At 34.5% G+C, this 22,853-nt stretch overlaps 1 protein-coding gene and 1 long non-coding RNA gene across 3 annotated transcripts in view; one reads left to right on the top strand and one right to left on the bottom strand.

Annotated features, from left to right (window-relative positions):
• Positions 1 to 22,853, top strand: part of LOC117989388 (dehydrogenase/reductase SDR family member 9) — a 46,184-nt gene that overhangs the window by 2,410 nt on the left and 20,921 nt on the right. Inside the window, exon 2 of one of the 2 annotated variants that reach the window (XM_069503910.1) lies at positions 10,613 to 10,656. The exons of the other annotated variant lie outside the window; for it this stretch is intronic. The gene's annotated coding sequence lies outside the window, so the exon portion shown is untranslated. The remainder of the gene's footprint in view (positions 1 to 10,612; positions 10,657 to 22,853) is intronic. 2 annotated transcript variants of the gene reach the window in all.
• Positions 7,007 to 17,478, bottom strand: LOC138403425 (uncharacterized). Its single transcript, XR_011237697.1, has 3 exons — positions 17,340 to 17,478; positions 16,058 to 16,163; positions 7,007 to 7,107 (listed from the first exon to the last, which is right to left on the bottom strand). It is a non-coding gene; the product is annotated as an uncharacterized lncRNA (long non-coding RNA).

A 22,853-nucleotide genomic window follows, 5' to 3' on the forward strand; every position in this document is an offset into this window, starting at 1 on the left:
GATCAGTTAATGACTAAAACGCGTGAGTTCAGATTTTGTAAAAGATCCTGTTGCATTTATCAAAATTCTTTCTTATAGAATAGAATCTACAATCGAAAAATTGCAGGTTTCTTGATTAATTGGTTTGAGTTGTAGATTGATAATATTATGTCAGTCAGTCAATTTCTTTGATAACATTTTAACTTTTAAGTAGATTTATTCAGTATATATTTCCACAAAAAACTAAAAGCTCAATTGTTATATCTAGTATCTAATTATTAATTACAAATATATTTTTGTAACTGTCAGGTACCTCGTTAGACATACGTATTACGTATCAAACACAATTTTTTATTTTAATTAAAGGTATTATTATACTTTATGAGTTAATGTGGTTATTCTTTAATTTAACATTCATAACTTTAATGGCAAAAGTCATTACCAGAACCAATCAACTATCCGTTGTCATTACTACAAATGGTGTTCGATTCGTTTTTATTGACAATTTAATAAAATAACACTAAATGCAATGATAGTGGTTTTCGTTTAATTTTACGGATATTGATATTGAGTATAATAAAAATTACAGATATTCAGTACTTCTAAAAAATCACAATAGAGGTCAGTGTATAAAATAAAATCGTATCAAACAATCAGTAAAGATGTAATATATAAACTTACGTAAAGAAGTAGGTACACGCTATGCCTGCTAATATTGTTGTAGTTTTATTCATATCTTCCCACTAAACTACTGGTTTTCATATTATAAACTTAGATATATTTTCATTCGAGTTTTGTTTCAATGTAGCTGTTGCTTTTCTAGCCCACAATATCATAATATTTATTTATCTTTTTTTTTGTAATTCTATTTTTGTCTGTTTGTCTCGGATTATCTCAGCACCAAACCAACGACTGAATTGAGTTCTTTATTTGTTTTATTTATACAAAGCTTTTCTACCTATTCTTGGTCTTTAGGTTTCTGAAAATGGGAGTTATTAAATTTTTACATTATTTTATTGTTAACTAGCTTATGCTCGCAACTTCATTCGCGTGGACTACAAAAATTTCAAACCCCTATTTCACCCCCTTATGGGTTGAATTTTCAAAAATCCATTCTTAGCTGATGCTAACGTCATAATAGCTATCTGCATGCCAAACAGTCCGATCCGTCCAGTAGTTTGAGTTGTGCGTTGATAGATCAGTCAGTCAGTTTGTCAGTCAATCAGTTAGTCAGTCAACTTTTCCTTTTATATATTTAGATGTAATTAAATTTGACTTTAGTACAGTGAAGAACACTTAATAAAATTCTATTGAAAGAGCGTCGTGGACTAAGCTAAACTTGCAATCATTGACTTATATATTTTGCAATATTATTTTACGTGTATTGTATATATAGACTTGTTAGTACAAAATACAAGGGCCAATAAGAAAAGAATTACAATGGACATTGTAAATATTCTATATTATCAAAATGGATGGATATTACGCGACAAGATGGCGACAAATAGCGTACGACAAAGTATGAAATAACAATGCAATGTGATGGTGGTAATCCAAAGGTTATCTAACTAGGTTAGGCAATAAAAAAGACACAGTCGCAAGGCTTTTGATTATTATCATAGATAAACATTCAAGGTTGTGAGTAAGGCGTGTCAAGAAGTAGTACTACAGTACTAGAATCTAATAAACTACATAAATATGTTATAATAAATACCCAAATCAACTTATATACAATAATAATACTGATCATAAATAATTATATACATAATATATGAAAAATATAAATACATATAATATATAAAATACTCTATACTATGATCAAGTTTAGTAAGTACGTTGATTAATTAAACACCTGTGTAAAAATCTGAAGATACTTAAATATGTTTTCAAAATATACGATGTGAAATCGAGAAGAATGGGGTTGGACCATATAATATTTTGTTGCTCTAAAATCTCACGTGTAATAAAAATCGCAGTATTTGCATAATTTATTACTTCCGCAATGGTATATAAGATCTGTCACGTAAAATAATGGAATTAACTGTCACTAGTAAATAAAGTGCGTGCTAATAAGTAGACAAATCTTTCCTCTTTATAATTTTGCTTGCGGCTCCGTTCGTCGACCCCTTATAATAACACGTAAGTGTTATTCTAAGGGGTCGACGATTATGTCACTTTGATTAACTAACGAGATACATTTTTTTTATTCAGATACAGGTTAGCCCTTGACTGCAATTTCACCTGGTGGTAACTGATGATGAAATCTAAGATGGAACCGGGCTAATAACGTGGAAGGGGTATAGTAGTTTTTATTAAAGCCATACCCCTTTTGGTTTCTACATGACATGTGCCGGAACGCTAAATCGCTTGGCGTCACGGCTTTGTCGGTAGAGTAGTAACTAGCCACGGCCGAAGCTTCCCACCAGACCAGACCAGAAATTTAGAAATTATAAAATTTCAAACCCCTCATTTCAAACCCAGGACCTCCCACTAACAAGATCACAGCGCTAACCACTGCGCCAGGGAGGTCGTCTTTATCATAATAATTTACCCCAATCATATTATTGTATTTTGTGATAGTAATTTTTTAACTGCCTTGTTATATTTTTCAATCGATTTAGTACAATCATCAAATAGCAATTTTTTTATAAAATTAAAAAAATATAGCGTTAGCGTAATAACAGTAGAATATTTTGTTGTTACTGTAACTGATTATGTTTGAGAATTAATAACAAGTATTACAACGGATTGCGTGATAATTTCAGTTGGTATAAAATTAAAAAGGCGGTATGCCTTAATCTTTATTTCAGTTTTTTGTTGAATAAATCTCGTAATAATTTGCTTGGAATCTAAGTAGGTACATAGTTTATTTTCAAATCCAAAGTTGTATGCTTCAAAAGTAACAAATAGCGCGTGTTGAAAATTGTAAAATTTACGTTTCAACGTTCATATAGCAGTTCGAATGTTGTAAAACAACTTTGTTTAGTTTTCTATACGCGTGGAGAACAGTTTCCAATTAAGTTATGCGGAACGACTGCTAGCGAGTGTAGTCGTAAGCTATCACGAAAGGGGTATCACATGTCTTGATATTGCATACCTACCTAATAAGTAATTTCTTTTCGAAATGCAAATTTTTAAGAAACCAATCCGCTTCTGAATAGCGGTTTTCAACTTTTCTCCTGATTAGGTTACTCAGGAAAAATATATTTTCAATTGATGTACCCTCTGGATCTAAAGATACATTACATTCTATCTTCTAAATACATAAAAGGAAAAGACTGTCTGACTGACTGTTTGACTGACGGATCGAATTGAAATTTGGTATGCAGATAGCTATTATGACGTAGTCAAGACGTAGCCAAGAAAGGATTTTGGAAAATTCAACCCCTAAGGAGATAAAAAAGGGTAACATAAGAGTTTGAAATTTGTAGTCCACAGTGTCAAGAACATGTGGTTAGGTTTGAGTGCACTTGCATAGAAAGAAGCCGTACTTATAGTGCCTCGATTCTACTTAATCTAGGTGAATTCTAGGTACCTACATCTGAAACACACATTTGTTAAATGCATCCTTCTAAATAATGAAGTAGGATCCTATAGCTACTATTGTGTACTACTCAGTGTTCACATTAGCACGAAGGAGCACTTTTATGTATAAGGCCGTCGAAGTATGTCAACCTCAATACCGTTAGAGACTAGAGTTCATTAGCTGAGATGATCTAACTAGACCGCCGGCCGTGATGTCATCCTTGTAGTGTGCTTACTTCTGCTGCGACGCGGTTAAAATATATAATGCAAATACCAACTATAACGAGATTGTGCGAGTAATTAGAGTTGCTATACTTGAAACTGTTATGTTAAAATACATCTACCTCCTTTAAATAATAATAGCGCACTCGTTCAATACTAAATCTAAAGTTAAAGTGATTAATTATTTGATTATTAATTTTTTTTTACATGAATCCGATTTAGATTGAGTAGGTCTAGGTAGGTACTTCTAACTTCTAATATGCACAATACAGGAAGATATTTTTTGCAAAGGAGGTATGGTAAATTATACAATGTTCAAGATAACTTAAATGCTAATACATGAAGTGGAAAAACAAGAAAGAAAGAACCAATCAGAGAATGCCTTTCACATTTACATATTAGGATGATACCTACTAGATACCAAATCACGTTTTAGAGTTAAATACCGGATTAGAAAGATTTTATTGGTTCTTAAAATCACACAAATCTTCCACGGTTTGTATAACAACACGCAGTTATATACCTACTACTTTTCTGATCTACCCAGTGAAGAATTCAAAAGATGAAAATGAAAAGATTTTTCTCACCATGGATCTATATAAAACAGGTGTAGGTACGTCATTAAAATTATGAGATCATTGGATTTATGATCTTTAATCTCAGTGATTTGATTAATCTATATAAATAAAAGTAAAAGGTTACTGACTGACTGACTGATCTATCAACGCACAGCTCAAACTACTGAACGGATCGTGCTGAAATTTGGCATGCAGATAGCTATTATGACGTAGAGTTTTGTGATTTATCATTAGCATTTAGCACTGTATGAGCCAGACAAGCCCTGTATATCCAGGTTATTGGAACGTGATGACTGATGACTGATGATACTTGCCGGCTTTCCATCCATCTATTTTTCTCGTTAATCCTTGGAGCTGGAGATTTTCTTGAAAACGAGGGACCAATTGACGTAACTTACTCGTTGCACTTAACTTGTTATCCTCAGCTCGAAGATGAGTTATAGTCGCACCCATTTCATTATTACAATGATTTATTGTAATAATGAAATTAAATGAAATTATTTTATTATGACTTATGAGTAGGTAGCGCTCACAATAGTTGGAACTCTAAAATACTTGTAGGTATATTATATAAGGAAAGCGCGAACTTTTTTATAGCTATTTATGTAGCCTATATCTAACGCACAACAGACGGAAACGTTTAAGTGCGAAAACCACCCCAGAGCGAAGAAGAAGAAGAAGAAGTAGCCTATCTAATTATCTATATCTATATCTATTTGCACTGCATCCACGACACCGCAAAAGTGAATGTCAAAATAAAAGAAGCGCATACAATTTCGTAATGATATGTTGAGAACATTAGTTGCACGTTGCGTAATGTCATCTTTCCGTTTTCCTATTTTGTTAGCCGATTTTTATAATAGCTTATGCAACTCATATATAGTTTTTGCAGTTTGGTCAAGCGAGAATATTTTCGAAATGGTTCTGTATATTTACATCGTCGTCAACATATATTTAATAGAGGTCCACAGTTGAACATCTCTCTTGGAGCGACTTCCCCATGCCATTGGTCTTGCGCTGCCTGATTGATGATTTGACCACCTAGTAGACTGCAGAGCATCTGCTAGCGCTGCGCTTTCCCGTGTTTCAGTTCCATTTTGTTAAATTTTTATATTGCCCATAGAAATATTTATATTTTATTTCAATATACGAGCCAAAAAAATAATATGAGGGTGAAGTAAATGGTTAGGTCTCTACCTACTCTACGGTTGAATTTAAAATACGCTTTCTATTTTATTTGCTGACAGGTTAATCTACTACATACCGCTTTACATCATCCCCAAAAAGTAAAAACACACTAAAAACGTGCTGGCTAGTGGCAACTCTAGTTGGCCCTAGTAATCAGATATCCTACCACCACCTATAATTTTTTTTTTTTAAGAATTTCCATAAAAATTTACAGGTTTTCGATCCATCCAAAATACTGCTAGCCATAATAACGTCTGCAGATCACATAATACTGAAGGGTGAACGTACCGACTACCGGCAGATATTGCTTACATTCGGCGTCGAATTGAATGTTGCTTGTTTTATTTTCTTTCTACTCGATCGCTCTCGCTGTGACCGTGCAAAAATGATTTAACGCTTATTTTTATCCGACAATAACGTCGGTGTGGATTATCTATCTTCAGAGATATTTTTTCAAACAAGTTTACGCTCTAGCTGTAGAGTGTAGGTACCTGTTTTATTATTATCATTTTAAATGCGAAAGTACGAGTTTCTCTCTCTACGTTTTCTCTTTTTATTAACCACCTACGTACATTGATGGTCAGACATTTTCCCGCAAGTTCCAACAACAACTATACAAAGTTTCAACTCAAACGGAAGAACGATGCGCGGATGCAACAAACAGATATACTTATCTATAGACATCATCATCAACCCATCGCTGGTTCATTACTGTGCGCGGGTCTCCAGTCAGAATAAAGAAGGATTTGGTCATGTCAAGCTGGCCAAGTGCGGTTTGGCAGATTTCACGCACCTTTGAGAACATTATGAAGAACTTTCAAGCATGCAGGTTTCCTCGCGATGTTTTCCTTTATCGGTAAAGGAAGTGATACTTTATTGCTTAAAACGCACATAACTCCGAAAAGTTAGAGGCCCCGGGATCGAACCACGGACGTCCCGACTAGGAGGCCGACGATATGCAGACGATTTGTTTGTTTGCAGGTAGGTAGGTACCTACCTGCAAACAAACAAACATTAATTTACATATTTTATGTAGAGCTCTAAGCGTAACCACTACCGTAGTTTTATATTAGTTTGTAAACCAGTAGCCACCGTGGAAAGAATAATTGACCCTGATAATATTTCGTTATCGTGTGCATCTTAATAGTTTCTCGCGGATGATGCGGTTGCTCATTTCACATGCCGTGATCTACGTCTAATGGCGACCACTCTTGCGCAGCGTTTCGTGATTGCTTAACCAGGTCACAGGTTTGATTCTTTGTTGAAGTAGTTGATACTTCTTCTCCCTAGCATATTCCGTTCAGTTTTGACCGGAGTCTTCTTATGATAAATTAAACCTTTTTAACGGGCTACATGTTTTTACGATTCCGTTTGGAATAGCAGGTAGTATCTATACCTACCTGTTTCTATCAATTAGCCTGTTTGCCTCCACAGCTGGACGTAGGCCTTCCCGAGAGCGCGCTACCATACACGCGGTCCTCCGCCTTTCTCATCCACCCACTTCCCGCTACCTTCCTAAGATCATCAGTCCAGCGGGTCGGATGCCGTCCCCACACTGCGCTTGTTGGTACATGGTCGCCACTCCAAAACACGTGTGCCCCAGCGGCCATCGGCTCTACAACAGACATGACATTTCACTATAGTTTAAAAAAAGTTATGTGTAGATGTATTAGTTGGTGACTTACCATCAATTGCATGAAAATCTAAATATAAACTGTGTACGCAAACAATGACAGGATATCCTTTGATATTAAAATAACAGCTTTATGTTGTGAGACAAAATAACTCATTACTAAACAAAGAACATCGATTTGGAAGTAGCATTTACTATTTAACCGCACCGGGTTAGCGCGGGGGCTGTGCGGGTGTGTGCGGGGCGTTCCCTACCCGATTGCCATCTCGACCTATCGCGTACTATACGCATTAAACGAAAATAATAAATTAGTACTAATAGTGGTATAAAATATGAGTTTCGTTACCCATTTTCGACGTCTTTATTGCTGCACGGCGGAAATACGCAAGGAAATCTACTTGGGAAACGTGGCTTGGAAATTGATTATTTATTACACGAAACATCATTCGCGCCTCGAGAAAATCAAATCTCTTCCATGCCTTTATAGCACGTATTTTATAATTTATAAAGCATACATCGCTTAAAATATATTTGTAATATATTTAATAAAGAAGTTTTATATATTAATAGTTTAAACTTTATATGTTATATATTCGTAATCTTATAAAATGCAATCATTTGTTATAGTAAGGCCAACGTTCGTTAACATACTATTGAGTAATACAAGACGTAACTATTACAAAAATAATTACAAATAAATTATAATTATAGGTATTGAACCGAGGATAATTTGTTAGTTAATTAATTTTAAACTATCGACTTTACACTCTTTACAATCTATGATATAATATATACAGACACGTTGCGATTGGCTGAATTGATGGTATTCTTGTTGCAACAATGCTTTGTAGCCAATAGTTAGCGAGCATTAACCAATCAAAGGCGATTGCGATCGAGACTTTGAAGCTGTCATTCTACCGCAATCGAGCTGCAGGCTACTGATTTGCTAACTCAGTGTCACACTGGCCACCGAGCTCACTTGACATTGATTGGTTTTATATATTGCTGCATGATTGCTGCTTCATTCATTGATATGGAAACAATTATTTTTTCGTAGAAAGCCTTCAATGCATTAAAAATAAATGTCAATTGAGCTCGGTGGCTATCATTCAGTGTTGGACACTGAGTATCCCCACAGATCCTTCCCCATATTTATTATAGTGCTATTTTATCAATAAACGCCTCGTGAGATCACTGTTAGAGCCACTGACCACTGTCAAGGAAATTAATTGAGTGGTTTAGGGTTTGTCCTTCTATTTTACGAGTAAATACGATATCTAGGTGTCCGTAAATAGGTACATAATATTATGGTATTGTTATGTAAAACACAATATGCTAAAAACAAAAACGTATTTTGAAACACAATTTCAAGGGTAAATAATGTTTATAATTTCCAATACGAATGGAGGTTATGTGCTTATATTATCTGTACAAGAACAGCGTGACGACAACCGGTAGTACGTGACTACAATGTGTGGTTCAAATGCTAATCCAGTACCACCGAATGAGTAGCGTGGTACCTACCGCCGCGCTCAGTCCGTGCCTTAGACTGCTCCCTGCCCAGCGGAACTGCCATTTGCGGACAATTTATTCATAACCTAGTACTAACTTTTCAATACAATGCAATTAAGTATAAACTTGTTTATATTTAAGTTTGAAAACGCAAACGAATATTAGGTACATTTTAAATTCGAAGACGAGTAAGTAGTGACACCGATGTGTTGGTAAGGGATCTCGGACCCTCCCAATATGTACTGAGGGTGGCCGCAGAGGGGGTTTTAGTAGGTGAAAATCCAACATAAACCTTGATTTCCCAGGACGTTGGGCAACTTAAGAAGATAAGGTAAGTAATAATTTCGTGCCCATCTACCAAATTTATTTGGCTTTATGAAATCAAAATTCATTATAGAAGTTTTTTTTTGTATGTCCGCTTTTTTGTCCTCCGACATGATGATCGGAGACCTTTTATAGCTGACATGGCTTGCTTTTTTTTTTTTAGAATTGTTATTATAGAAGTGTTAGTTATTACTTATTGCCTACGTAAGAATAAATAAAACAGTAGGTAGTATAAAATTGGACTAGGTGGACGGACGACATCAGACGAGTCGCAGGGAGCAGCTAGATGACGGCGGCGCAAGACCGTAGCTTGTGGAAGTCCCTATGTCCAGCAGTGAACGTCTATCGGTTGATGATGATGATGATGATGATGATGATGATAATGATAAAATTGGAGTTCTAACTTGAAAAGGCAAGCAATCGAACGGTAGTAGGTAGCAACTAGCAAACCGCATAAGAACGTGATATTATTGAAATGAGAATTATTGTAACGTTTCTATTTTTTTGTAAAAAAACACTCAACCAATCTTTCTTATCCTAGGTATCTATTGATAAGATTTTTTTCCGAACACTTTCAATTCTGTTATTTAGACGTAACTTTGTTCATGGTTTGAAATACAAAGCATATATTTATTTAGAGCCAAATTACTAAATAGTTTCTATTGCGTTCTATAACTTTTATTGAAAACTGATTTCAGCAGCCAAGCAGGTCACTTGACTCGCAGATATAGGCAATGCAAGTGTTATGTATTTCATCCAGCCATAACATACATTACAAGAAAGTATGACAAGAAATTTTGCGATACATAAATCATCGTGTGCGTCCTACGTACAAAATATTATATTAGTTTAGTCAATGAAATCATACAAATAACTGCATTTATTGCACATACAGGATACACCTACAAGAATCCAGTACAAATAGAATGTAAACAATGGCAGATGAGATGAGATTGACTCATAATTGACTTCTGAATATAATAAAGACTAACTGCCGCACTCAGGGTGAGATATATAGAGCGCAATCTGACTTAGCTTTTAGACTTAAGACAGAGTTAAAACGAGACAGAGCTATATCTCTCACATAAATCTGCCTCGTTTTAACTCAATCTTAAAACTGAGCAAAGTCAAAGTGCGCTCTATAGATCTCAGCCTCAGAGTCGCTTAATCGTTACTTAAGGCATTAATTAGTATGGATAAGGAATGCCTTAAGTAACGATTAAGCGACTCTGATTGCGGCTGTCAGTACATACTATGTATTTTAAACCATTGAAATACTAATATGAATACTCCACTAATCCACTGCATTTATGAAATTCCAGTCAAGCTAATCGAAGTTTAAAATTAATCACTATTAACGCCTAATACAAAAACTGGTCAGACATTGCAAGTTTTTAATCCTTATAAAAAGGAGCAATTACGTGCGAAGCAAAACTAGTATTTTTAAATTTATTGTGACAACACTTTCCAGTTTTTATTGTTTAATCGATGCATGCAACTTGCCGTACGCAATAGGTTTGTAGGTAAAAACTAATTGAATTAAAAATACTTCTATTATTTTTATCTATAATTTTATTTCGAAAATAATACATAAAACATAGTTTGTGTCGCAATAAAAGAAATATACCTAAGTGTTTTTTTATTGTTCCAGTTCAAGCACTTGGAGGGACACACCTATTACTATTACGACAGCAGGTACAAATTGTACCTATAGTCACAAGGTTTATGTGCATGTAAAAAAATTACGAGATAAGTACTTTGCTTGCAATAAGTAGGTGTGTGCTGACCATTAGAATATATCGTTACTCAATACAAAAGGTCAGGATAAATAAAAAAAATTACTTTTGTCATCTCATTAAATAGTAATATCACAAAATAGTGATATTATGAAAGAATCAAATCATTTCAAATTGGGTACTGATGTTCACTTTCTGATTGTCACTTGCTGAATTTGTAGTCGTGATAATTAATTACGTAAACTTAAAACTAAAGCTACGAGGGTTCCAAATACGCCCAGGTCTGAGAAGATTCTAATAGGTTGATATAAATGATTTTTTGGCGGCACTCATATACATATGACGTTTTGTCGGTCTCGACGACCGAGACAGTGCTTTACAAATCTGCTATCTCCTTCTAAAGGCGATGTCCATCACTTTTGGCCATTCAAATAAATGTTAAGATATTTATCTATATATTACTGACACTAATACATAGATAAATATCTTAACATTTATTTTTGAGACCAAGACGTGATTAAAATTAAATATAATTACGCTATTATTCTAAACATAAATACGGCCTTACCAACACGCATGTTTATCTTAAACTTGACTAATTTTCTCATACAAAGGCTACCAAAACATTATTTAGTCATCAGTATAAATAGTTTTATTTTTTACTAGCTTATGTCCGCGACTTCGTCCGCTTGGACTACACAAATTTCAAGCCCCTATTTAACTTCTTTCTTCCTCCTTTCTTAGCAGATGCCTACGCCATAATAGGTATCCAGGCAGATCCAGTCTGTGCGTTGATAGATCAATCACCTTTTCCTTATATATATTTAGAAGAAGAAGATATCTAGTCAGATATAAATGTAACTATGCTTCGTATCCACCTAGGAGTGGCTAAATAATCTCTATTCGTATCGTTTTAATTAGCTAATCTATGAGACAATCCTGGCGCTGGCGTCATCTCGGCCTTCACCTTGACCGTCCTTTTCGCTTCGATGATCATAAGTATTGGTATGTTTTTTACATCTAACGTAGATAGGCAGGTATATGTTACAGTATATTAAGTATATTTAAAAATATAGGAAGTCGTGAAATGTGTTAAAAATAGCTTAGGATTGAATATCACACCTAGGATTTTTTCATCATACCCAAAACAATGTGACAATGAAAATTAGATATTGAAATTGTGCACCCACTTTTCCGGGACCACTCTTGTACGCCAGATTTAGAATATTCATAACTTTATACCGTAGTATTGTACCGTACAAGGATTTTTTTTTAAATTTTCATGGCACCCAATTTGAAATTGTTTTATCTATTTGGTTTTATAGCGACAATAGAAATAAGTACACATACCTACTGTAGAAAATTTCAACTCTCTATCTATTAGATACCGTACTGATAGACAGACGGACAGACGACGGAGGCTTAGTAATAGAGTCCTTATGGCACCCTTCGGGTACGAGCCCTTAAAATTAGGTACTACTTATCTATATTAATTAATTGATTGATTATCATTATAATAATAAACTTATAATGTGAATTGTGATAAGATGTAGTATTTTCCTAATTCAGTCATCGATTGCGAAACCGTTAAAAGTAAGTATTGAATAATCGAGAGGTAATCGATTACCAACGATAGTATTTGTAAGTGTAAAAAACCGCTATAATAGATAGCAGCTGGTATTTGCCTGCTGATCTATTATGTGGTTAGATCTTCCTTATTGATCTTCTTGTTTTTATTCGGACTTCCTTTCCTACGGAACATTTATAAAAAGTTAATTTGAAGTTAGGCCATAGTTAATAGCTTGGCTGTGATAACTGGATAGTGGTAAGTAGTGGGGCCGATTCTCTTGTACACAATCTCTAAACTAAACTAAATTAACAGGTCTACATCTAAGTAGTGCTATCCTTTTCCGCAAGCAAAATATCAATAGGTTTAGACGTGTCATTTTAGTTTAGAGATTGTGTACAACGGAATTAGCCATAATGACTCTGATGGCAACTAAATTTTAGCGTATATTCGCGTCTTTTTCTTACCAATGTAATAAGAAAAGGACATACAAACTTAATTTAATTTAGAACTGTCAAACCTCGTGACTTTAGGTGTCAGTTCAAATTTGTAGAGCAACACTGTGGCTAATTCCTTTGTACACAATCTCTAAACTAAACTAAAATATCACGTCTAAATCTATTGCTATCCCTTTCATAATGTTGCTTGCGGAAAAAGAAAGCACTAGACTTAGACCTGTTAATTTAGTTTAGTTTAGAGATTGTGTACTAGAGAATCGGCCCCATTATTTAGAGTTTTTAATCTAAAATGCATTTTCCGTCCTATTTTAACAGTATTAAAAAACTCCAACAGGAGTCTCGAAATTTAGTTTAGAGATAGACATTGGAATCGACGCCAGTGTGGCTAGTCAAAACTCGCAGGTCTAAATCCATTGCTATGTTTTTCCATAGGCAGCATTAATGAATTAGTTTAGTTTAAAGATTGCGTAAGTAGGTAAAACAAAATTAGGCCAATGTGAGCTCTACGTGCTCTAATTATGGTGATATCTATTAAAATAGTTAAAGCACGTACCTAGAATTCAAAAAAATTAATTTTATTACTGTTACTGAAAATAAAATATAAAATAATTTTTATATACAGTATAATAATAGATATATACCGTAAAATATTAGAAAGAACGACAAATTTTACTATGATATCTTAAATAATAAGTACCAAAAAGTAAAATTTAAGCCACTATAGTAGTTACAATAAAATTAATTTTCATGGCGGCCATTTTGATTTTTTTTTCAACTCTCTAGCTATTACGGTTCACGAGATACAGCTGACGGACAGACAGACGGACGGACGGACGGAGTGGAGGAATAGGGTCCCGTAGGCAGTGGCGTGCAGCTGATAGAGGCATAAATGCACTGCTTACCCTCGTTGTAATAAATCAATGCTTATTTTTCAATAAAACCTGCCGGAAAATAAGGTCATACCTAAATGCATACCCTGGCTTGAAATCCTGTGCACGCCACTGCCCGTAGGCATCCTTCGGGCACGGAACCCTAACAACTGTAATTGTCTAAAAAATATCTAACTAATTCAATTATTATTTTATAAACGAAACAGCGGATGCAGTTAGTTTGATTGCCACAAAAATCATATATGTATACGTAACAAGACTATATTATACACAACAACGGATTTCACAATTTATTATTAAATACCGCAGTATACTGAAAATGTGTTAAAAGTTAAAACTATAGTAACATATGGCAACGTAACAAATCTAAAAGTGAAAATACAGCCTTGAGGTAGGTATACAGCGTGTTTGATAAATCATATGACATGATAAAATAATAAATGAGGTTTGTATATAATGAGGAATAGTTAGTGTCATAGACTCTTTTGTTGTCTCTCTCGGAATAAATAGGTACCTGTAGAAGTAGCCCTATTGCTATTGTGACTTTTTACCGACTTTGGGTGTCCAAATTTGACCTTTTTATTCCTCCGCACCTTAGAGAGCACGTTAAGGGGCTGACCTCGGTTATTATCACTAACATCTGATCATCATCCAATCGCCGGCTTACTACTGAAAACGGATCTCCTGTCAAAATGAGAAGGGCTTAGGCCATAGTCTGCCATTTGATGTTTGATGAGAGATACTTTCCCATAAAGAGAATTATTATTTATTACACTGTTAGATGCATAATCCAAGTTAAAGCTCATGTTTCATTGAGTCAACAACACGAGATTATATGGGTATTTCGATTCAATTTGAACTAAATTCATGCTCGCAAAATTCGGCTGATTCCGGCCACGGTCCATAAATCACAAGTGAAGCTATTACGAAGCCATTACGAAACGGAGAAGTGTAAACTACGCAATGTGTTACAATTAACATAATTAACCAACATATTCCATTAGATCACATATGCCGATCGCAGCAGAGATCGGGTGAATAGATATGCTAATTTTTGAGGCATAATCACTTTGTTACAAAATAAATTCATGTTCAATTTTGTAATCCATAAAGCGCGTGCATCTAATTTAAGTTTATAATGGTATGCTTTTAAAAAAGTATTATTAACTTAAAAAAATATGTTATATCAATCAGAACCATTTATTGTAATTCTTTAAAAAAATCTGCTCTAATAATCTTAACTATCAAAGAGATTTCTTGTCAAAAAAATACCACTTATGTAAGCAGTATTAGATTCAAAGTAACTTTAACTATTATAATATTATATGGCTCGTCTGAACTAACTGCTTCTCTTTTGTTATAATCATACATCAAAAACTGAACCTTATTGAAATAAAATAGCGTTTATTTTTATTCATTTTGTGGTATGTAATTGAGTTTTGTATCGCAGACAAATCACCGGCAATTTCCCGTCTCATGAATTGATATATAGTGACCTTCTTGATTCACAGGTATGCGATCGGCCTCCTTGTGAATAGTAAATCATACTTAAACGTGTTTACGTTGCACCTAAGCCAAGGAATGTCAAAATACTATGATAGAAGCACAAAATATACCTACATAGTTTATAGTTATAGCCTATAACTTATAGGTATGTTGTTATATTTTATGGTACATAAGCACAAAATTGACGAGAAGGTCGGAATGCTATTGAATTCAATTTTAAAATAATTTAAGTATGTTGTTTAGGGTAAGTCAGAAATCCTAATCCCACTTCTGATAGGTATACCTATTGATAATTAAATTATCATATATACACAACATAATCTGTCATCCACGTTAGTATTATTTTTTGATAGTTGCAGAAATTTTGCGTGACCTATGCCTACGTAGAAACAATCTTCAATAATTCAAACAATTTTGATTTTTTGTGACCTGCAACTTATCGTACAATACGTAGTATACTTATGAGTTATGAGAGGAATGCAAAACCGGTTGTGGCGTCTTGAAAATTTCACAACACAGAAAAAAACCATTTCCTACAACACAATGGAACAAGAAAAACAATTTGTTAGTAAACATTGTACGTCCGCCGATTGAAGCTGGCCCACTTACTGACTGACTACATTTCAATTACCTTGCAGCTCCTCATACGATCGAGCAAACCATTTTAAACTTTATTGCTCAAAGCGTTCTTAATATTTTAAAAATTATTGCTTAAAATCAAAGTCTTTATGTACTTTACACGATTAGCTGTTGCTAAGTTGACTTGTATTTGATATACTGTCATGCCATTTGTCACAACTAAGTAGAAATAATATACGAGACAGTGATCTCATATTATAAGATCCATAGAGCGCACTATAACTTTGCTTAGACTTAAGACTGAGTTAAAACTAGATAGATTTATATCCCTACATAAATCTGTTTCACCTTGGTAATTACCTATTTCTCTCAATATTGTGCGGAACCCTCTCCGTGCGAGTTCAACACGCACTTGTCTGGTCTTTATGTAGGTATCATTCATTCTATGACGTAACCAACCTGAAATCTTCAGAGTTACTTTTATAAAACAAGTGTATAAAAAAGTCATAACAAACATACCAAGATGCAAACGCATAATGTAGGTGAATGGCATAACACTGCAGGAAGACTAGACAATATTGCACCTGCACAGTACACTATAATTTCCTAGCCGCAAAATGAAAGACTTCGACTAAATTGGTATACTTATAGCGTGACAAGTCGCGGCAAAGTGAATTATTTGTCAACATTGTATTCGGTAGATTCTATTCGTATTTTACAAGTAGGTATGTAAAAGAAAACTGTTTCTTGTAGGTATCAATAAGCAATGCTGCTTTCGTTTTTCGCAGTTTCTTATTCTACCTTACATCTTTCAAGATAAATCTTGACCGAATTATAATACACTGACGCCATTCCAAATGTAAAAATAACAACTGCTATTTATATTCATTCACTTTTTTTATGCAAAGCAATGCGCACTGCGAAGTGCAATGAAAAGAAAGATAGATACTAGCTGTGATGAAATATTTAGATGGTTAATAATTTAGGTGGTTATTAGGATACCTAACATTTTAAATCAGTGTCTGTAGCTAACTGATGCTCTCAAGAATAGTAATTCTACCACTAAAGATTTTCCGATAAACTTGTTTAAGTAATAGATAAATAGTTTTACTTCACTGCTCCTAATCGTAATCCTATCCAACATTTCCAACACTATCCAGCCAACAGGCAACAGTTATCCAATTCTGTCAATTAAACTAATCCCGAGTACCTAAATGAATAATTGATCGTCGGATCAACAGCTGTAGTTTCGACATCGGGCGATTGATATCCGATCTCCGTAATTAATTTAGATTAAACAACTTTAATTGACCATCTAAGGTTACTGGTTGAGTAATCGAGATGAAACGATCCTACCGTAAATATAAAATACATAATATTATAAATAGGATTCGGATATGAACTCGTATCGATAACTACTGAATTTAATAATGATGCATAATTAGTATCAAGATTTCCGATCAGAATAATAATTGTCTATGTATTAAGGTAGGTACCTATACCAGAGACATCACGTCTCTGACCTATTTACTACTATTCTAGTGCCATCTAGTGGTTATTATTAATGTACGTAGGTACAGTAAAATGTTTCAATAAAATATTGAGGTGATTCTAAATTTAAATTTATTAAAAATATACTTACTCGTAATTATCATAGTTTTTAATAACTTGGTAAACCTGCCTAAGTAGGTACCACAACTACCACATTGCACTACAAAATATTAATTTGTTGTGTGTATAAAAATATGCAAACAAACGAGAAAATGTCAGCGACCTGCCCAACATGTACCCAACTAACTGCTTTGCACAGTTAAAATGATTCTAGCGCAGCAATTAACGCATTAAATAGGCAGGTAAGTAATACTATTATTTTTAAGTACCTACCTAAAGCCGTGAATATTTACGTCGTCATGTGTCCGTATTCATTCATTCATCATTGACACACCTTTGAGAAATTTATAGAGAACTCTTCTGCATGCAGGTTCCTCACGCTGTTTTCCTGCACCACTAAAGAAAACAATAATATTTAACTCTGAAAAGTTAGACGCCCCGAATAGTCATCATCTTAAGTCTTAACTCTTAACCACTAAGCTATCACCACTTATATGTGTGTGTGTGTGTGCATGTATGTGGCAAGCTAATCATTAATCATTGAATGCTCGCGTCGTCGTAACCTTGACTCCGCTTAATTGTAATGGCACGTAGATCGTCCCACGGGCTTATTTCATACCGATGTTATTATGCTACCATTGTTTCGTACAGTAATAACTCCTCAATGATTAAGTAGACTCACGAAATATTTGCAAATCGAAATCAGATACACGATAATGACTGTCATTTACATCTGCTTCATTTCAACCACAAACGTACTTATTATTACATGATTTCAAAACTCGCTAAACATGTTGTACTTAATCTTTCAACAGTTTATATTAGGTGCTTAGCTTAGCTTATTGAGACGTCACTTGCTTGTCGGGCCTGGGGGGATTCGGGGTTAGATCCCAGGCATGCACTTCTAACTTTTCGGTATCATGTGTGTTTTAATTTAATAAGCAAATTAACCTATCACTTACTTCAACAGTGATGGAAAACATCGTGACGAAACCTTCACACCTGAGAGGTCTCCATAACGTTCTCAAAGGTGCGCAAAGTCTGCCGATCCGCAATTGGCCAGTGAGGTGGACTATGGCCAAACCCTTCACATTCCTATGTCACCCCAACCTGATTGTGGACGTTGTTCTGACTCTAAATCTGACTGTTAGGTACAGACTTTTCTCAATGAGATTTAATTGTATTTACCATAGCCATCCCTTAGCTCGGACATCTTCATCTTATTTCTCTTTTCTTTTCTTTGCTTTCCACAGATTCCGCCATCCTCTTTAGATTGTCAGTTGGATAGTGCTGGAGATAAATTGAGGAGCTGGCGAACAAATGATGCAAGTAATTGCACGAAATAAAATTTTACAGAAGGAGTAAAAAACTCTTGAAACTTTAGGGCAACTGTGCCGTTTTGATAGAAATTTGGACTAAATAGCATAGCTAGTTTTAGCCCGTTTTACTTGAAAATGAGTTCAAGTTTGTATTTAGATTACCGAAATTACGAACTTTAGACTAAATTCCAGTATAACTTTTAGACCGTTTTGCTTGGAAATGTTCAGATTTAGATATTTTTAGTTGGGTAAAACGTTGGGTAAAGAAAGGTAAAACGTTGGGATAAACGTTGGGGTATTTTGTTCAGAAGTGTATTAAGACGTATAACTATTATACCGCTTTGTTCGTCAGCTTCCCAATTATTAAAGGTTTAATTACTAATGTTATTCTCTTGTAAGCATTGTTTTCTATTTGGTCAATAGACCTCGTAAAAGGTAACGGTGGCTTTGCTTAATAATACAGAACCGTTATATTATTACTTTTATGTTGCCGCTCGACCCACGCACGCACGCACGAGTAATCGCAGCTGGGACCTACATTCGATTACCAAAACAACTTATAAGTTACTATTATTAGTTATGGCCACAGGCTATAAATGGCAATAATTATGCTTTCCCTTCTTAACATTCACGGCATTTGGGTAGATAACATCGAAATCCTTTTATAGGTACATATTTGCAGGCATTCTAATTTTCTGACAATTATATATTTGCTTTTCCTTTTAGGTATTTTAAAATTCCGTCGGAATATTTGATTTTTCGGGATAAAAATAGCCTATATATCCGTCTTCAGAATGCAAGCTACGAGTATCTCTGTACCAAATAGATGATAGCAGATAGCTGCGAGTTCATCCACGTGGATTTAGATTTTTAACTATCCCGTGGGAACTCTTTGATTTTCCGGCACAAAAAGTAGCTTGTGTTGCGGTCCCTGGGATGGCCATCCCTGTAACTTCAAAATTAGTTAAACGGATGGGAAAACGTAGCACACAGACAGACATACGTATTTAGCATTTATAATATTAGTATACGTGGTATGGATATGGATTAATTCCAATTTTAAATGAGAATGAACATTAGCAATATAGAATCTCTTCCTTTAATCAAACGTGCAATAAGTAGGGTTTTTATTATACCAATCAAGTCCATGTAGAATGCAAATAGAAACCAAGAATGCTAGTTGCATTTCCGCGCTGAATTGCTTAGCTGCTTATTTAAGTAAACATGGAATCGACTTAACACTCGAGGAGTTAATTAAAGGAGGTCCTAATTTGCTTAAGAATTTTAACAAGTTGCAGGAGATCTATTTATTTATTTTTATTTATTGAAAAACTGATTCTTTTGGTGGTTCCAACAAAAATAAAAGAAAAACAAACTTACAAACTAACCAAATAGGTACATTATTTTCCCGCTAATTTTGCGTAATTTACGATTCAGTGCAACGAAAGATTGAATCTACTACTAGATAAGTACCCATTTAATAAAAATCTTCCTGAAAGATCTGAAATTCTTTCCACGTTTCACAAATCGCTGAAACTTGTCTTGATAAACGTTTTTACGGACGAGAACTAAATAGATTTCGCCATTTACACTAAATCAATGTCCAGATTCGTTTATCTAACCTACATAGTTCACAACCTTGGATGGTTTGTGTAAAAGAAGTTGATGGCACAAGATGTGTCGAAAACGCAAACTATTTCACGCATTTAGAAACTAAATTTTAATAAGTTTTAGCATTTTATCAACAGATTAATGTGAGTCTGTTTTTGATTTTGATATTTTGATTTATAATAAGTAGTCTGTTTTACAAATTATTATCAAGCTTAGAAAAGAGGACGCCACTTATATAATACTTGTATAATACGTACGTATAACAGGTAGTACGACTGGGTTTTCATCAAACGTTATAATAGTGCCTTCATAGCTAGCTTTCTTCTAAACTGATGATTTCTTTCCATTGGGTAGGCACCTTATCTAATTAATGATATAGCTAATCTTCACAAAAATCTTGTATTGTTACTATTTTCAGCGGCATGTTTGATAAACGCGTTCTAGACGCCCCCATTCAAAGGCCCATTAAGGTAAATCACGACAAGCAAAAGTGCATGAGTCGCCAAAGCAGCAAAATATATATTGTATGTAACATCAACAAAAATAACACCTTTTACAGCGTTGATTTCGCTCGCATTTTCAGTACTAAACTTTTCACCTCATGAGGATCTTGCGAGCGCTATCTCCTAGGCTGCCTTACCATGAAAACAGTAAATAACGATAAAATTTAAAGCAACATAATATGTATAGTATACATGATAGGTCTAGATGGCAATCGAGGAGTGAACGCCACGCACAAGCGCACAGCTCCTGCGCTGCGTGGTGCGAGCGAGGGCAGGTGACGTGCGGGTGTACGGGGCGTCTCCCCGCCTCATACCCCGATTCACATCTCAACCTGTCGCCGACTATAGGTATACATACATAATATGTTTCCTTCATCAATCTCAGACGTCACGGCGCGGGTGGCGGCGGTGTCGCGGACAAACGCTTTCACAGTGACAAAAATAAAACTTTCTAACCATTACTAAGCGTCACACGAACACGTAACTGAGGCTGTTTACAAAACACCTACAAGCCTTCGGTGTGTTTTAGCTGTGTTTGTATTCGATACAATTTTGCATCGGAATTTTTAATAACTGTCGTACCTAGCCTACTCGCCCTCACAAACGATTGTCGTCTTCCTGAGACGTCTATCGTTTAAGAAAAACGAATAGGGAATTTCACACTCCACGGCATTGTGCCGTCTGTGTCAATCGATTTCCTTCAACTCTTATCAAGTTTTCGATAATGTTTACTTTTTTGATTAGCTTGATGCTACACATACTAAGATCAGCCCTATAGGTACCTAGTTACTTACGATTTTAAACTCCAATACGTCGACTTGGCCAAAACCTGGTAATCAACAGGTGAAACTGGTAGATAAACTAAGTAAGCACTCAATATTTTCCAGTAAATTTAAAAAGCTCTAAATTAACATAATCCTCAAAAAAGTACATTTTAATTAAAACTCGTAATATTAAGTCAGCCCTACGAAAGACAAATTGAATACACGTTGAAACTAAATTAAATTACCAACGGTTTAAGCTATGTTAATTTCCAATCATGAACTTGATTCAAGTATGCAAATCGAACGATAACTTATTTTGAACATAACTTTATTTAAATTATGTCGTAATAGGCTACTTGACTCATATCTAATTTCGTCCAATAAATGATTATTTATTATAGTATTTTGCTTAAGACACCGAAATATATCAATAACAATTATTAAAAACGCAGGATGGATATATTATAAATCCAATTTAAAAAAATACAATTTTTATTTTTATTTGAAACGCAGAAAACGCTGTCAGCCATGATGTGACGTCATTAAACATGTAAACAAAGAAATGTCATCCCTATGTCACGCGTGGACTAACGTAGTATCCATATATATAAAATTTAAAGTCCGTAAAAGTTTGTCAGGACTTTAAATTATCTACTTATTATATCAACGCACAGCCTAAACATCTAAACAGCTGGTCCTAGATACATGAAATTTGGTGGGTGTGTTCTTTGTAGGTAAAGAGAAGGTATCCACTAGAAAAGGATTTTTTGAAATTCCACCCCTGAGTGGGTTAAATGGGGGTTTGAAATTTATGAAGTCCACGCGGGCGAAGTCACGAGCATAAGCTAGTTTTTATATATTTCTAAAAACTCATAGTAAACGTAAAAAATTATCGTTTTCTCTTTATAAATTGAATAAGTTATTAAGTAAGACTTACAACAAAGTGATCTTTGCAAAAATAAATTTGGGTTGCAGTCGTTAGTCATATAGGATCCCTTTAAGCAAGTCTTCGCGTGTTACGTATATTTATTTCACTGGGCACTCTAATCCACAACTTTCCTGTGGTCTTTATCGATGCGTTTTTACATTCTCGGATGATACAATAACGATAATTACTATATTTTTCATGTAAACTAGTATAGAAGTCATGTTTATTAAACTTTGGGAGGTTATGCTGTTGTTTACAAATGCATGACGTCAGAGCACAGATAATCTATCGGCCAAACATGGCCGACAGTGTTTTCACCTGTCTAAGAAAAATATATATTTAAATTAAAGATTTACGGTTTTTAGGGCGCAAAAAAATATAGTGTTAATTTTTTTGATCTAATAGGACAAATATTAACCA

This window comes from Maniola hyperantus, chromosome 16, assembly GCF_902806685.2.
Source record: "Maniola hyperantus chromosome 16, iAphHyp1.2, whole genome shotgun sequence".
In the NCBI taxonomy this organism is placed as follows: Eukaryota; Metazoa; Arthropoda; class Insecta; order Lepidoptera; family Nymphalidae; genus Maniola; species Maniola hyperantus.